The following is a 5,514-nucleotide window of genomic DNA, read 5'->3' on the forward strand; positions in this document are numbered from 1 at the left end:
CAGGGCACATACAAGAAACAACCAAAAACAACCAATGAATGCATAAATAAGTAGAACAAAAAAATCCATGTTAGTCTCTCCCTTCCTCTTTCTCTCTAAAAATTAAAAAAAAAAAATCACACACACAACAGTCCTGGCTAGTTTGGCTTAGTGGATACAGCATCGGCCTGCAGACTGAAGGGTCCCAGCTTCAATTCCAGTCAAGGGCACATGCCTGGGTTGTGGGCTTGATCCCCAATGTAGGACGTACAGAGTAGGAATCAATGATTCTCTCTCATCATTGATGTTTCTCTCTCTCTCCCCCTCTCCAGCCTTTCTGAAATCAATAATACACACACACACACACACACACACACACCACAATCTTCCGTTGTCAGGGCCCAAGAAATGCTCCAATGGCATATTGGTTCTTTGAATTAAAATCAATGGAGAAGCAGTGGGAGCAGGATGAACTCTGACTCTGGAAATGCAGAAAATAATTCTGTGTGACAGGGTTTCTCCCTGGTCCTGGGGGCTGAAAGATAACCTTATCCCAAGAGTTTTTTTAAATCCAGTCTAAAAAAGCTTGTATAAACAAACCTTGTACCTCCTTTACTAATTTACTGCCTAGACCTAAACCTTGCTTAGATTCCTTTCTAATGGGCACTAACTTTCTTTGTCCTGTCAATTTCTCACAAATTTATTGTTCTTTGTTTTAAAAGTATAAAAGGATGCCTACGTCAATAATTTCTTTGAACCTCATTTTATAACCTAAACATCCTATTGCTATTCTGCTGTGTGCACACATTAAATTGCGTGTTTTTTTTCTTCCTGTTAATCTAGCCTTGTGTCAATTTTATTTTAGTATTAGTTCAGTCTGCCAGAAGAACTAAAGTATAGGAGGGGGGAATTCTCCTCATTCCTCTTGGTGTTTTGCCTCTCAAATCGGCAAAAATTTCTGAAAGCGCCCTGACTGGTTGGCTCAGTGGATAGAGTGTTGGCCTGTGGACTGAATGGTCCCAGGTTCGATTCCGGTCAAGGGCATGTACCTTGGTGGCGGGTACGTCCCCGGTGGGAGGTGTGCAGAGACGGAGACAGACACAGCGGGGCCTGTCCAAGCCAGCAGGGCGGCTCCGGCGGCCCAGAGTGGACACAGGCAGGGGGCAAAGGGAGCCTGGAGCACAAGTCAGCCTCCTCGCACAGCAGGAGGGAGGGGGGCGCCTCCTCGCGTGATTTCAATCGCGTGCTGGGCCTCTAGTAGGAATATCATACAATATCAATATTTATAGTAATTTTCTATGGATGGTAGGATTACCAGTGACTTTTAGTATCTTTGTTGGATTTTAAGTTCTGATGTTTGTGCTTAAATCTTCACATTGCCCTTCTCTCTTTGGTCACTTCTTCCCACCTGCTCTCAGGTTAGTGGCTAACTGTTAGCCCCTGCTCCATTCCCTTGAGTTTCTTGGCTCACCTACAGTGTGATGTCTCACTTGGCAGTCAGATTTTCTCTTCTCCAGGCAATCCACAAGACTATACAGGCGTGATTCATTCACAGATGTCAAGCACCAGGAAACTAAAGAAAGAGATCAGACCAACCTCCTGAGAGCCTTGTATATCATTCTTAAGAACCAATATCTCTGATCAGATTTCCCAGAAGCAGACCTCAGATAAGTTTGTTTCCAAGTGATTTATGAAGGAACGGCTCCCAGGAGAAATTGTTAAGGCAGTGGGGGAAACAGAATAAGAAAGGAACAGGACCTAAGACAGGGGTGATTTGAGGCCTTAGCCTGATCCCATAGGGGAGGGCTGGCACATAAATTATAGCTCCAAGTTGGTTCCTACTCAAGACAAGGGAGCAGGGTGCTCATGCTCCAGCACTTGTCAGCCAAGAAATAAGCTCCTAACCTTTCTTGTGGGCAGAGCAGTTCCCGTGGCCCATAGAGATGTAGGACAGTCCTCTAAAGAGTATAACCCTAGCTGGATGCTCAGTGGTTAGAGCATTGGCCAGCAGATCGAAGGGTCGCGGATTCTATTCCTGGTCAAGAGCACATACCTGGGTTGCAGGTTTGATCCCTCGGCTCAGATCAGGGCCCATGAGGGAGGCAACCAATCAATGTCTCTCACATTGATGCTTTTCTCTCTCCCTCCCTCCCTTCCACTCTCTAAATATCAATGGAAAAAATATCCTCAGGTGAGAATTAAAAAGAGAGAGAGAAGAAGAAGAAGAAAGTGATAAAAAAAAAAAGTCTGGATGTGACTGATAAATTTATGCTATGGCAATGAGGACAGGCATGAAAAAAAGCGGCAGTCTATCATCCCTCCAGACTGGAAAAACCCAGCTATGTGAGCTTGGAAGACATGGAATGTCCATGCCAGTTTCTTTTAACTATTTAATTATTATTTTTAAAATTCTCACCTGAGAATATTTTTCCCATTGATCTTTGGAGGGAGAGTGGAAGGGACGGACAGAGGAGGGGGAGAGAGAGAGAAACAGCAATGTGAGAGACACCTCAATTGGTTGCCTCCCACATGTGCCCATGCCCTGACCTGGGCTGGGGAATAAGCCTGCAACTGAGGTACGTGCCCTTGATCAGGAATTGAACCCGAAACCTTTTGGTCTGGGGGCCAAAGCCCTAACCACTGAGCAACTGGCCAGGGCTTAACTATTTAATTGTTTCAACCACAAAATCTTCCTCCCTGGGCATCAGATATCTCACCTGTGTAATGGGCCAATTATAATCATAGTGAAAAATAACAGTAGTGGTAGTAACATTCATTGAGCACTTTACTGTGATGGAGGTACTTACTCATTGTTCCAAAGACTTTACAATTGTTACTCTTGATTAACTCTCACAACAAACCGATATAGGCACAATTATTGTCCCTATATGACAGATAAGACACCTAAGCTCAGAAAGGATAAGTAACTGCCTGAGGTCCCATAATGAGTACCTTTCTCAAGATGGTGGAAAAGATTAAATGTCTGCATCCCTTGGATCTTATCTTTTTTTTTTTAAATATATCTTATTGATTTTTCACAGAGAAGAAGGGAAGGGGATAGAGTTAGAAACATCGATCAGCTGCCTCTTGCATACCCGCGACTGGGGATGTGCCCGAAACCAAGGTACATGCCGTTGGCCAGAATTGAACCTGGGACCCTTCAGCCGGCAGGGCGACGATCTATCCACTGAGCCAAACCGGTCAGGGCGGATCTTATCTTTTCAGTTTGTTCCTACAGACTCACCTGCCAGCCAGTGTGGTTCTGTGCCTAAGGGCTTGAAAGGGGAAAACTGTTGGAAGCACTGGCGACAGACCCTGGGGGTAATTGTTGCCACCCAGGACGGTATCTTAACACTCCAGCTCCCCTCCCACCCTTCTGGCGGGATAACTCAGGGTTGGCGTTCTATGCTGGTTCCCAGAGTTTCTCAGCAGGCTTTGGCTGCAGTAGCCCGCAGTAGTAATGGATGGGATGGCCCACCCATTCTTGCTGTCTTCCTTTCCCTCTCTCACTTCCTCACTCTCTTCCTCGCATGCCCAAGCTCACTTCACAAACAAACCACTTGCACCCAAATCCTTCTCTCAGAATTTAGCACAATTTTTAAAATTGATGGTCACTTTCCTGACCTGGTGAAGCAGGAGGCGCCATCATGGGAATGAGTCCACATGCACTACAACAATGACCCAAAGTCTGGTGCGAGGAGTCCTAGAGCCAGGACATCCACCTAAGGCTGTTGGTCAAACTGTACAGGCTTCTAGCCAGATAAGTCAACCCCACCTTCAGCCAAGTAGCGCTGAAGAGGTTGTTTGTTCATGAGTTGCACCAACCAGCTGCCTCTGTCCCTTTCCCAGATGATCCGAAAGAGGAAGCTTCCTGGCTGGAGGCAAAACCTCTGTGGTTGTAGGGACTATAACCAATAACGTGGGCACGCAGGACCCGTCCACACTGAATGTGTGTGCAATTCCTTTGAGGAGCTGCACCTGGAGCTGCATTCTCAAGGCCAGGGCAAGATTCTCACCTTGGGCAGTCTGGCCCTGGACTCCCCCAAGGACAGTGGCACGATCCTGCTGTTTGGTCCTCACAAAGGCTGAGAGATGCACAGGCATTTCCGGAAGGTCCCAGGAGCCTCTCACAACCACATCAAATCCTACCTGTGCTCCAAGGGACAGAAGTTCAAGGCCTTCTAGAGCCCTATAAACCAGCCAAGGCTACAAAAACTAACCTTTTATTAAGTTTTTATTAAAAAGATTAGTGGGCCCTAACCGGTTTGGCTCAGTGGGTAGAGCGTCAGCCTGCAGACTCAGGGATCCCAGGTTCGATTCCGGTCAAGGGCATGTACCTTGGTTACGGGCACATCCCCATGAGGGGGCCTGCAAGAGTCAGCTGATCGATGTTTCTCTCTCATCGATGTTTCTAACTCTCTATCCCTTTCCCCTCCTCTCTGTAAAAAATCAATAAAATATATTAAAAAACAAAAAGACTAGTGGCCCGGTGCACAAATTCGTGCACATTGAAAGGAAATTAATTAGAAGGTGGCTGGTGGGGCGGGACTGGGCAAGACTGGCTGGACATGCCCTGGAGCCAACCTCCCGTGGTCCCTCCCCAGCTGGTCACACCTGGGGCAGCACCATGGCTCGAAGGGTGTCTGCAGAGTGGGTGGGGTCTCTTTGGCAGGTGAGATCCCTCGGCCTGACCTGCAGGGATTGGCCGAAACCAGCTCTCCTATATCCCCCAAGGGGTCCCAGAGTGTGAGAGGGCACTCTGCAAACTTGCTGTCCCTCAGCAGCTCCTGCGTTGAGCGTCTGCCCCCTGCATCGTAACTCCCAGCCAGTTGGCTGGTTGACCAGTCAGTCAGTCTCTTAGCCTTTTAATACGTATAGATTTTTGCCGGAAACCAATTCCAGCATGACAGCAGGGCTGAATTTGGGAAAGGCTGATGGCATTTCCCCAAACCTGAGTAGGACACATTAAATTGATTGTTGGCTGCCAGACAGCTAAAGGGCACCTTAATCTACATGTTCTTGCCTCCTACTGGCCAAACACCTGAACAGCTGTAGGCTAATTCCCCCATTCTGACAATGCTTCAGTCTGCAGGCCGATGCTCTATCCACTGAGCCAAACCGGTTAGGTCAGCTCAGGGCATCTTAATCTACATGTTATTGCCTCCTACTGGCCAAACACCTGAACAGCTGTAGGCTAATTCCCCCAAATCTGACAATGCCTCTATATACAAACCCTGACCCTTTGAAGTGTACATATATCTCTGCCTCTCCTCAGGACAATTTGTGTTAAAAAAATATATCATGGGGTCCTGAGATGAGGAGATCTTAGATCTTAGTTTCCTTTAAACTAGGCTCCTCTGACCCCCAAATGCCTTTCAAAATTATATTTCGTGTCTGCACTCCTATTTAATCTATGCACAGCCTTCTCCAGATTGCTGAACCCTTCTAGATGCTGGAACAAGAACCCCGGCAGATTTTGGATGCTGGAATAAAAAATTAAAAAGTCAGGAGACTTGATTTGCCCTGGCTAGTGTG

General features: G+C 47.0%; 1 pseudogene; it reads left to right on the top strand.

The window, feature by feature from the left end:
• The first annotated feature begins 2,772 nt into the window (after positions 1-2,772).
• LOC102767281 lies at positions 2,773-4,198 on the top strand (annotated as a pseudogene).
• Positions 4,199-5,514: the final 1,316 nt, after the last annotated feature.

This window comes from Myotis davidii, unplaced genomic scaffold (genome assembly GCF_000327345.1).
Source record: "Myotis davidii unplaced genomic scaffold, ASM32734v1 scaffold32, whole genome shotgun sequence".
Taxonomy (NCBI): domain Eukaryota; kingdom Metazoa; phylum Chordata; class Mammalia; order Chiroptera; family Vespertilionidae; genus Myotis; species Myotis davidii.